General features: G+C 40.4%; 1 protein-coding gene across 1 annotated transcript in view; it reads left to right on the plus strand.

Moving 5' to 3' along the window:
* BAAT (bile acid-CoA:amino acid N-acyltransferase) overlaps positions 1–11,730 on the plus strand; it is a 67,334-nt gene that overhangs the window by 19,764 nt on the left and 35,840 nt on the right.

The raw sequence follows: 11,730 nt of genomic DNA on the forward strand, positions 1-11,730 counted from the left end.
CACTTTTATGGAGGGGAAAAGGAACTGGACGGGGGAAGAGCTATAGTAAACAAAGACTCTATGACCTTTCATTGGCTGAATCCTTGCCAGGAAAGAAGAGGAGTATTTCTTCTTCTAGTTGGACTTTGTTGTGGGGTGTGAGAGCTCCCCCTTCTAGTCTCCCAACTCTATTTAATTGAGGTTTCTAGTTTATTAATTTTTTACATTTCCTCCTTTAGATCAAGATCTTTCTCTGAAAACATCACTGATCAAGAGTCAGGTTTTCCAGTTTCAGCAGCTTTTTGTCCCTCAATGCCAGGAAGGACCTTTCCTGGGTGTAGTGTCTCACACTGGAGGGCAAGTGCATAGATTGGAAACCAGTTGAGGTACCATGCAAGTAACAGGGAGGGACAACTATCAGGTACTTTTAATCTAAAATCCATATGTTATCAAGATCATCTAAAGCATTATGTCATCATCAAAAGTTGGCAAACTTCCAATAGGCCTGGTCTGAATATCTTGGGAAAGTTGTCTCATCAGATGTCATCTGCTTCAATTCTGGGAAATCTTTACTTTCAGGTCACTAGATGATGTGCAGGTCTACTCAGGGTTTGATGCTTTCTTTAGATGTGTCACATGAATCCAAGAGTCTATTCCTTGGAGTTTGGTGCATAAGGGCCTTTCCTGTGAGGCTGAAGAGAGCTTTTATGGAAGTGTCTTTTCCAGTAGATGAAATCTCCAGGTTACAGAATGTGAATCATAAGGTCCTTGTCTCCCAAGAGTACACTGTGAAAAGATTGCTCTACCAAAACATAGTTATTTTTAATAGAAGCAATTAGGCCTTTGCAATATTGGAGTATCTCTTCTTTTATCAGTTGTGGGTCAAAAGAAGCAAGAGCCAAAACGTTGGGTGTCATTTGACTGTCACAAAGGGTGAGAGTTTATGGGTTCCAAAAAGTATGGATCTGAGATTTAGAAGGACCAATGGCAATGTTTTTGGTCAAAGTACTTAGAGGGCCTGTACCAATTTTGCTAACTGAGTCTTAATAATGCCACTGGTGTGTTCGACTAAGCCAAAGGTTTGAGGGCAGAAAGTACAGTGAAATGTGTAAAACCAGCCAAACAGCACAGACTTATCAAAGCACCTGGTCAGTAAAAGGGTTCCTTGATCACTATGAAATTGAAGAGGTACAGATAATCTTTTCCAAAAGGACTTTAGCCACAGAAGAGGCAGTAGCCTGTCTGTAAGGGAAGGCAACAGTCCATTGTGAAAACATACAGACCATGACTAAAACATATTTATATCCATGAGGTGGAGAAAGTTGTATGAAACCCATTTGTCAGACCTCGAGTGGTCTATTAGGCAGTTAAAAATGTCTGGGAGCAGTATGAACAGGCTTCCCTGGGTTGTATTTTGGACAAGTGGGACAAGTGAGGTATGTACTTTTCATGGGTTAGTTAGTGTTTCCCCAATATTGATTCATGAATGTTGTCATTTTGTCAGTAGATCAATAGTTTAACGCATGTGCAGTGGTGAGGAGTGGGAATTTTAGAGTCTCTGGTAGGACTGGGTTGTTACTTGGTCTAAACCAGAGCTTTCTCTTTTTATCAAACCAACAATTGTTGAACTTTCAATCTTGTTTTTCCTTTTCTGAGGCCAATTTTTGGACTTCTCTAGCGAGTTTTCTTAAGTTACCACTTGGGGAAATAACTCTTTAGACCATGACAAAGGTTTGGCTGCTGCTGGTCCCTTTAAGGCCAGACTTTTTTTGCAGAAATGATTTCTGCAAGGTGATTTCCTTAGCTTGCAGAGAGTCAGGGTTAAAATGGCTCCCAAAGTATTAATAATAGCTAAGGCAGCAGGTAAAAATTTCTGAACATAGGGGCCATTTAAATTTTTATTTCTGCTGGAAGTAAAGAAGCCATGTTGCTTCTACAACATTTCAAAATCATAAGTTACTCTGAAAGCATATCTGCTATCAGTATAAATATTGCCAGTTTTCTCCTTGTCTAAAGTACAAGCCCATGTAAGAGTGTATAATTCAGCCTGTTTGGCCAAAGTAGCCATAGGTAAAGATTCATCCTCAACAACATCAAAGGAGTTGAAGTAGCTTACCCAGCACAATATTTGCCACTAGCACCTTTTAAATAAGAACCACCAGTGAACCATGAGAGGTCAGATTTACTCAAAAGATTTTCCTGTAGATCATTATGAGCAGTCAGGAGGTGATCTCTCAACGTTAAGCTGTCAAAAGGGACTTCGTCAGTGATGTAGAGAAGAGTAGCAGGGTTAAGCTTAATACAATATAGAAGAGTTATGTGAGGGGCAGTTAACAAAAGGACTTCATGGGGGTGAAGTGGCTGACTGAGAAATGTTGAGAGTGATGAGAATTCAGGAAAGCTTCTAATGCATGAAGTACAAAAAAGGTTAAAGGGGATCCCACAACGATTTTCTCAGTGTTTTTTTTTTTTAAACATCTTTATTGGAATATAATTGCCTTACAATGGTGTGTTAGTTTCTGCTTTATAACAAAGTGAATCAGTTATACATATACATATGTTCCCATATCTCTTCCCTCTTGCGTCTCCCTCCCTCCCACCCTCCCTATCCCACCCCTCTAGGTGGTCACAAACCACCTAGCTGATCTCCTTGTGCTACGCAGCTACTTCCCACTAGCTATCTATTTTACGTTTGGTAGTGTATATATGTCCATGCCACTCTCTCACTTTGTCACAGCTTACCCTTCTCCCTCCGCATATCCTCAAGTCCGTGCTCTAGTAGGTCTGTGTCTTTATTCCCGTCTTACCCCTAGGTTCTTCATGACCTTTTTTTCCCCTTAGATTCCACAAATATGTGTTAGCATACGGTATTTGTTTTTCTCTTTCTGACTTACTTCACTCTAGGTCCATCCACCTCACTACAAATAACTCAATTTCGTTTCTTTTTATGGCTGAGTAATATTTCATTGTATATATGTGACACATCTTCTTTATCCATTCATCTCTTGATGGACACTTAGGTTGCTTCCATGTCCTGGCTATTGTAAATAGAGCTGCAGTGAACATTGTGGTACATGACTCTTTTTGAATTATGGTTTTCTCAGGGTATATGCCCAGTAGTGGGATTGCTGGGTCGTATAGTAGTTCTATTTTTAGTTTTTTAAGGAACCTCCATACTGTTCTCCATAGTGGCTGTATCAATTTACATTCCCACCAACAGTGCAAGAGTGTTCCCTTTTCTCCACACCCTCTCCAGCATTTACTGTTTCTAGATTTTTTGATGATGGCCATTCTGACCAGTGTGAGATGATATATCATTGTAGTTTTGATTTGCATTTCTCTAATGATTAATGATGTTGACCATTCTTTCATGTGTTTGTTGGCAGTCTGTATATCTTCTTTGGAGAAATGTCTATTTAGGTCTTCTGCCCATTTTTGAATTGGGTTGTTTGTTTTTTTGGTATTGAGCTGCATGAGCTGCTTGTAAATTTTGGAGATTAATCCTTTGTCAGTTGCTTCATTTGCAAATATATTCTCCCATTCTGAGGGTTGTCTTTTTATCTTCTTTATGGTTTCCTTTGCTGTGCAAAAGCTTTGAAGTTTCATTAGGTCCCATTTGTTTATTTTTGTTTTTCTTTCCATTTCTCTAGGAGGTGGGTCAAAAAGGATCTTGCTGTGATTTATGTCATACATTATTCTGCCTATGTTTTCCTCTAAGAGTTTGATAGTGTTTGGCCTTACATTTAGGTCTTTAATCCATTTTGAGTTTATTTTTATGTATGGTGTTAGGGAGTGTTCTAATTTCATACTTTTACATGTACCTGTCTTGTTTTAGCAGCACCACTTATTGAAGAGGCTGTCTTTTCTGCACTGTATATTCTTGCCTCCTTTATCAAAGATAACAGGACCATATGTGCGTGGGTTTACCTCTGGGCTTTCTATCCTGTTCCATTGATCTATATTTCTGTTTTTGTGCCACTACCATACTGTCTTGATTACTGTAGCTTTGTAGTATAGTCTGAAGTCAGGGAGCCTTATTCCTCCAGCTCCATTTTTTGTTCTCAGGATTGCTTTGGCTATTCAGGGTCTTTTGTGTTTCCATACAAATTGTGAAATTTTTTGTTCTAGTTCTGTGAAAAATGCCAGTGGTAGTTTGATAGGGATTGCATTGAATCTGTAGATTGCTTTGGGTAGTAGAATCATTTTCACAATGTTGATTCTTCCAATTCAAGAACATGGTATATCTCTCCATCTGTTTGTATCATCTTTAATTTCTTTCATCAGTGTCTTATAATTTTCTGCATACAGGTCTTTTGTCTCTTTAGGTAGGTTTACTCCTAGATATTTTATTCTTTTTGTTGCAGTGGTAAATGGCAGTGTTTTCTTAATTTCACTTTCAGATTTTTCATCATTAGTGTATAGGAATGCAAGAGATTTCTGTGCATTAATTTTGTATCCTGCTACTTTACCAAATTCATTGATTAGCACTAGTAGTTTTCTGGTAGCATCTTTAGGATTCTCTATGTATAGTATCATGTCATGTGCAAACAGTGACAGCTTTACTTCTTTTCCGATTTGGATTCCTTTTATTTCTTTTTCTTCTCTGATTGCTGTGGCTATAACTTCCAAAACTATGTTGAATAATAGTGGTGAGAGTGGGCAACCTTGTGTTCTTCCTGACCTTAGTGGAAATGGTTTCAGTTTTTCACCATTGAGGACGATGTTGGCTGTGGGTTTGTCATATATGGCCTTTATTATGTTGAGGAAAGTTCCCTCTATGCCTGCTTTCTGGAGGGTTTTAATCATAAATGGGTGTTGAATTTTGTCGAAAGGTTTCTCTGCATCTATTGAGATGATCATATGGTTGTATTCCAATTTCTTAATATGGTGTATCACGTTGATTGATTTGTGTATATTGAAGAATCCTTGCATTCCTGGCATAAACCCCACTTGATCATGGTGTATGATCCTTTTAATGTGCTGTTGGATTCTGTTTGCTAGTATTTTGTTGAGGATTTTTGCATCTATGTTCATCAGTGATATTGGCCTGTAGTTTTCTTTCTTTGTGACGTCTTTGTCTGGTTTTGGTATCAGGGTGATGGTGGCCTCATAGAATGAGTTTGTGAGTGTTCCTCCCTCTGCTATATTTTGGAAGAGTTTGAGAAGGATAGGTGTTAGCTCTTCTCTAAGTCTTTGATAGAAGTCACCTGTGAAGCCATCTGGTCCTGGGCTTTTGTTTGTTGGAAGATTTTTAATCACAGTTTCAATTTGAGTGCTTGTGATTGGTCTGTTCATATTTTCTATTTCTTCCTGGTTCAGTCTCGGCAGTTGTGCATTTCTAAGAATTTGTCCGTTTCTTCCAGGTTGTCCATTTTATTGTCATAGAGTTGCTTGTAGTAATCTCTCATGATAGTTTGTATTTCTGCAGTGTCAGTTGTTACTTCTCCTTTTTTATTTCTAATTCTATTGATTTGAGTCTTCTCCCTTTTTTTCTTGATGAGTCTGGCTAATGGTTTCTCAATTTTCTTTATCTTCTCAAAGAACCAGCTTTTAGTTTTATTGATCTTTGCTATTGTTTCCTTCATTTCTTTTTCATTTATTTCTGATCTTTATCATTTCCTTGCTTCTGCTAACTTTGGGTTTTTTTTTTCTTCTTTCTCTAATTGCTTAGGTGCAAGGTTAGGTTGTTTATTTGAGATGTTTCCTGTTTCTTAAGGTAGGATTGTATTGCTATAAACATCCCTCTTAGAACTGCTTTCGCTGCATCCCATTGGTTTTGGGTCATCATATCTCCATTGTCATTTGTTTCTAGGAATTTTTTGATTTCCTCTTTGATTTCTGCAGTGATCATTTCGTTATTAAGCAGTGTATTGTTTAGCATCCATGTGTTTGTATTTTTTACAGATCTTTTCCTGTAATTGATATCTAGTCTCAAAGCTTTGTGGTCGAAAAAGATACTTGATAAGATTTCAAATTTCTTAAATTTACCAAGGCTTGATTTGTGACCCAAGATACGATCTATCCTGGAGAATGTTCCATGCGCACTTGAGAAAAATGTGTATTCTGTTGTTTTTGGATGGAATGTCCTATAAATATCAATTAAGTCCATCTTGTTTAATGTATCATTTAAAGCTTGTGTTTCCTGATTTATTTTCATTTTGGATGATCTGTCCATTGGTGAAAGTGAGATGTTAATGTCCCCTACTATGATTGTGTTACTGTCAATTTCCCCTTTTATGGCTGTTAGTATTTGCTTTATGTATTGAGGTGCTCCTATGTTGGGTGCATAAATATTTACAGTTGTTATCTCTTCTTCTTGGATCGATCCCTTGATCATTATGTAGTGTCCTTCTTTGTCTCTTGTAATAGTCTTTATTTTAAAGTCTATTTTGTCTGATATGAGAATTGCTACTCCAGCTTTCTTTAGATTTCCATTTGCATGGAATATCTTTTTGCATCCCCTCACTTTCAGTCTGTATGTGTCCCTAGGTCTGAAATGGGTCTCTTATAGACAGCATATATACGGGTCTTGTTTTTGTATCCATTCAGCCAGTCTGTGTCTTTTGGTGGGAGCATTTAATCCATTTACATTTAAGGTAATTATCGATATGTATGTTCCTATACCCATTTTCTTAATTGTTTTGGGCTTGTTATTGTAGGTCTTTTCCTTCTCTTGTGTTTCTTGCCTAGAGAAGTTCCTTTACCATTTGTTGTAAAGCTGGTTTGGTGGTGCTGAACTCTCTCAACTTTTGCTTGTCTGCAATGGTTTTAATTTCTCCATCAAATCTGAATGATATCCTTGCTGGGTAGAGTTATCTTGGTTGTAGGTTTTTCTCCTTCATCACTTTAAATATGTCCTGCCCTCCCTTGTGGCTTGCAGAGTTTCTGCTGAAAGATCAGCTGTTAAGCTTATGGGGATTCCCTTATGCGTTATTTGTTGGTTTTCCCTTGCTGCTTTTAATATGTTTTCTTTGTATTTAATTTTTGATAGTTTGATTAATATGTGTCTTGGCATGTTTCTCCTTGGATTTATCCTGTATGGGACTCTCTGTGCTTCCTGGAGTTGATTGACTATTTCCTTTCCCATTTTAGGGAAGTTTTCAACTATAATCTCTTCAAATATTTTCTCAGTCCCTTTCTTTTTCTCTTCTTCTTATGGGACCCCTATAATTTGAATGTTGGTGCGTTTAATTGTCCCAGAGGTCTCTGAGACTGTCCTCAGTTCTTTTCATTCTTTTTTCTTTATTCTGCTCTACAGTAGTTATTTCCACTATTTTATCTTCCAGGTCACTTATCCGTTCTTCTGCCTCAGTTATTCTGCTATTGATCCATTCTAGAGTATTTTTAATTTCATTTATTGTGTTGTTCATCATTGCTTGTTTCCTCTTTAGTTCTTCAAGGTCCTTGTTAAACGTTTCTTGCATTTTCTCTATTCTATTTCCAAGATTTTGGATCATCTTTACTATCATTATTCTGAATTATTTTTCAGGTAGACTGCCTGTTTCCTCTTCATTTTTTAGGTGTGGTGGGTTTTTGCCTTGCTCCTTCATCTGCTGTGTGTTTTTCTGTCTTTTCATTTTGCTTGTCTTACTGTGTTTGGGGTCTCCTTTTCACAGGCTGCAGGTTCGTAGTTCCCATTGTTTTTGGTATCTGTCCTCAGTGGCTAAGGTTGGTTCAGTGAGTTGTGTAGGTTTCCTGGTGGATGGGACTAGTGCCTGTGTTCTGGTGGATGAGGCTGGATCTTGTTTTTCTAGTGGGTAGGTCCACGTCTGGTGGTGTGTTTGGGGTGTCTGGCCTTACTATGATTTTAGGTAGCCTCTCTGCTAATGGATGGAGCTTTGTTCCTGTCTTGCTAGTTGTTTGTCATAGGGTGTCCAGCACTGGAGCTTGCTGGTCGTTGAGTGAAGCTGGGTGTTGGTGTTGAGATGGAGATCTCTGGGAGATTTTCGCCGTTTGATATTACGTGGAGCTGGGAGGTCTCTTCTGGACCAGTGTCCTGCGGTTGGCTCTCCCACCTCAGTGGCACAGCCCTGACGCCTGGCTGGAGCACCAAGAGACTGTCCTCCACACGGCTCAGAGTAAAAGGGAGAAAAAATAGAAAGAAAGGAAGAAAGGAAGAGGATAAACTAAAATAAAGTAAGATAAAATAAAATAAAGTTATTAAAATAAAAAACAATTATTAAGGAAAAAAATTTTCAAAGTAAAGAGAAGAAAAAAATGGACGGACAATACGCTGGGACAAATGGTGAAAGCAAAGCTATACAGACAAAATATCGCACAGAACCATGCACATATACACTCACAAAAAGAGGAAAAGGGGAAAAAATAGTATATCTTGCTCCCAAAGTCCATCTCCTCAATTTGGGATGATTCGTTGTCTATTCAGATATTCCACAGATGCAGGGTACATCAAGTTGATTGTGGAGCTTTAATCCACTGCTTCTGAGGCTGCTGGGAGAAATTTCCCTTTCTCTTCTCTGTTCGAACACCTGCCGGGGTTCAGCTTTGGATTTGGCCCCGCCTCTGCGTGTAGGTCGCCTGAGGGCGTCTGATCTTTGCTCAGACAGGACAGGGTTAAAGGAGCTGCTGATTCGGGGGCTCTGGCTCACTCAGGCCAGGGGGAGGGAAGGGTACGGATGCGGGGCGAGCCTGTGGCGGCAGAAGCCGGTGCGCCATGCATTCTCCCGGAGAAGTTGTCCCTGGATCCCGGGACCCTGGCAGTGGCGGGCTGCACAGGCTCCCGGGAGGGGAGGTGGGGATAGTGACCTGTGCTCGCACACAGGCTTCTTGGTGGCGGCAGCAGCAGCCTTAGCGTCTCATGCCCGTCTCTGGGGTCCACGCTGATAGCCGCGGCTCGCGCCTGTCTCTGGAGCTCCTTTAAGCAGCGCTCTTAATCCTCTCTCCTCGCGCACCGGGAAACAAAGCGGCAAGAAAAAGTGTATTGTCTCTTCGGCAGGTCCAGACTTTTTCCCAGACTCTCTCCCGGCTAGCCGTGGCGCACTAGCCCCCTTAAGTCTGTGTTCACGCCGCCAACCTTAGTCCTCTCCCTGGGATCCAAGCTCCAAAGCCCGAGCCTCAGCTTCCAGCCGCTGCCCGTCCCTGCAGGTGAGCAGACTAGCTTCTCGGGATGGTGAGTGCTGGTCGGCATCGATCCTCTGTGCAGGAATCTCTCTGCCTGGTCCTCCACACCCCTGTTGCTGCGCTCTCCTCCGTGGCTCTGAAGCTTCCCCCCTCCGTCCCCTGCAGTCTCCACCCGCGAAGGGGCTTCTAGTGTGTGGAAACCTTTCCTCCTTCACAGCTCCCTCCCACTGGTGCAGGTCCAGTCCCTATTCTTTTTTCTGTTTTTTCTTTTTTCTTTTGTCGTACCCAGGTACGTGGGGAGTTTCTTGCCTTTTGGGAGGTCTGAGGTCTTCTGCCAGTGTTCATTAGGTGTTCTGTAGGAGCTGTTCCACGTGTAGATGTATTTCTGATGTATCTGTGGGGAGGAAGGTGATCTCCGTGTCCTACTCTTCTGCCATCTTCTCCTGTCTCTCTCAGTGGTTTTAACTGAAAGAGGTGGGGCCTAATGACTCTAAGGCAAGGCAGGTATCCCCATATTACAGGGTCCAGTTGCTGGCTATAATACCCTATGGGTCAATGGTGGTCCCTGTGTTATGGGATGAGTACCCCAAGGGTATTTCCTTTTTCATATACAAAAAGGAAAAAGGAAATCTGATAACTGGGATGCCCCAGGGCAGGTGGGTTCTTCCAACTCTCCTTTAAGGCCTTGAAATCTACGTCATCTGATTTTTCCCATTAAATTTCACTGGGGTTGTTTTTCTTGAATAAAACATACAGAGGTTTGGCCATAAGAGAGAAATTTGGGATCTCATTTCAGCATAACCAACTAACCCAAGAAATAGTCACAGATAGTGTTTAGTTTGGGGTTTTGGGAAACTTAGGACACTATAAAGTTTATCTGGATATAAGTGTAGTTCTTGTTCTGATATCAGATGCCCTAAACCTGGGTTTGGACAAACTGCAGTTTTTCTTTGGTAATTTTATGTCCCTTTGAGGCTAAAAGCTTTAGCAAGTGGATGCTGTCTTCCTATGAGGAGGCTGGAGAAGTAGAACAAAGAAGCAAATCATCCACATATTGCAACAAAATAGAACCTCTAGGGTAATTCATATCATCCAGATCAGCCTTCAGGATTTGAGAAATAAGGAAACAGTTAAACCTGAGGCATTAGTGTCCAAGTGAATTGTTTTTCTTCCCAAGTGAAGGCAAAAGTTATTGGCTGGCTTGGTCAACTGGAATACTAGCGAATGCACTGCATAAATCAATTACAGTAAAGAATTCACTTCCAGTGAGAATGGATGTTAGTAACATATGAGGGTTAGGAACAACAGGGGGTCGAGGGATAACAGTGTTGTTTATTACTTGGAGGTACTGGATGAACCTCCATCCTGGGTCCTTAGGTTTTCTCACAGGTTAAATAGAAGTATTAGAAAGATTAGTACAGGGATAATGGTGTCTTGAGACCTGTAATCTTCTATTATGGGCTTCATGCCTTGAAGGGCTTCTTTACTTATAGGGTATTGATTAATTCTGGGAAGAGGTTTTGAGGGACTTATCTGAATCGTGATGGGAGGCATGCTGTAAATTTTGCCAATATCAGGTGGAGATTTGGTCCGTAGGAGGGTGGTAGCTGATTCAATAGGGACAAATAATCAGAGTTTTCAGAATCAGCTCTAGGACTGTCAGAGCTGAAGCAATTAAAGATGTCAAAGGGTGATTTAATTTACATGATTGGTTACTTTGATGACTATTGTCAAATCTAGAATTATTTCCCCCTTTGGGATAAAGAAACTCTGCCATGCATACTTCTTTAAGAAGTCTTGATCTAATAAATGGATAAGGGCAGAGGAACTAAGGAGAAAAGGGTGTGTATCTCTCAAAGGGCCTAAACAAAAGGGAATAGGTTCAGAGATAGGAAGCTCTTGGGGTTCATTAGAGATCCCACTGTTTGAACTGTTTTAGTACTCCAAGGCAGGGACTGCTTTGTAGTAGTGGCACTGAGTACCAAGATTGTGGTTCCATTGTCAGTTAGGACTGGAAGAGATTCATCCCCAATCTGGAGAAATGTTTCTCCAATTCTATTAAGTGGGAAGATTAGGAAGAGCCCCTGTAGTCCACCCGAACCCCATTGTTGAGAATTCAGAGGACATTGGAAAGACTGCTTAGAGGGCAGAAGGTGCCTAAAATGCTTAAATTTGTAACAATCTTTTTTCTGACATCCTAGCTCTTTGTGACAATAGCTCTTTGTGGCAAACTGGGGGGGGGTTTGGTTTCATTTAGGGACCTTCATTTGCTGGAGTTGAAGATTAAGAATTTCAGTGGTTTTTCATTGAGGTGACTCATTTAGAGTGAGAGACAGCCGGTTTGCCAGATTCACTAGACTCTGGAGTGGAAAACTCTAGTTTCCCATCCCATCCTGGTTCTTTTTACTAGAAGGGAATGGTCCTGGTTCAGCCCATTAATAAATATAAAGTTTAAAGCTATCTGAGTGGAATCAACCTCTAAAAGAAGATCAGAATTTTCTTTAAAAATAATCTGAAGTCGATTGTAATAGTCATGAGCAGATTCATCAGGTTTTCATGTAAAAGCCTGAATTTTGTGCCAATCAACAGGTTTTGAAAAAGTCACCTAGCAATTGCCCAAGCTTGATCATATGTAAGTTAGCAGGTTGGTCTCCGTGTTTTACTCTTAGG

This window comes from Delphinus delphis, chromosome 6 (assembly GCF_949987515.2).
Source record: "Delphinus delphis chromosome 6, mDelDel1.2, whole genome shotgun sequence".
Classification (NCBI taxonomy): Eukaryota; Metazoa; Chordata; class Mammalia; order Artiodactyla; family Delphinidae; genus Delphinus; species Delphinus delphis.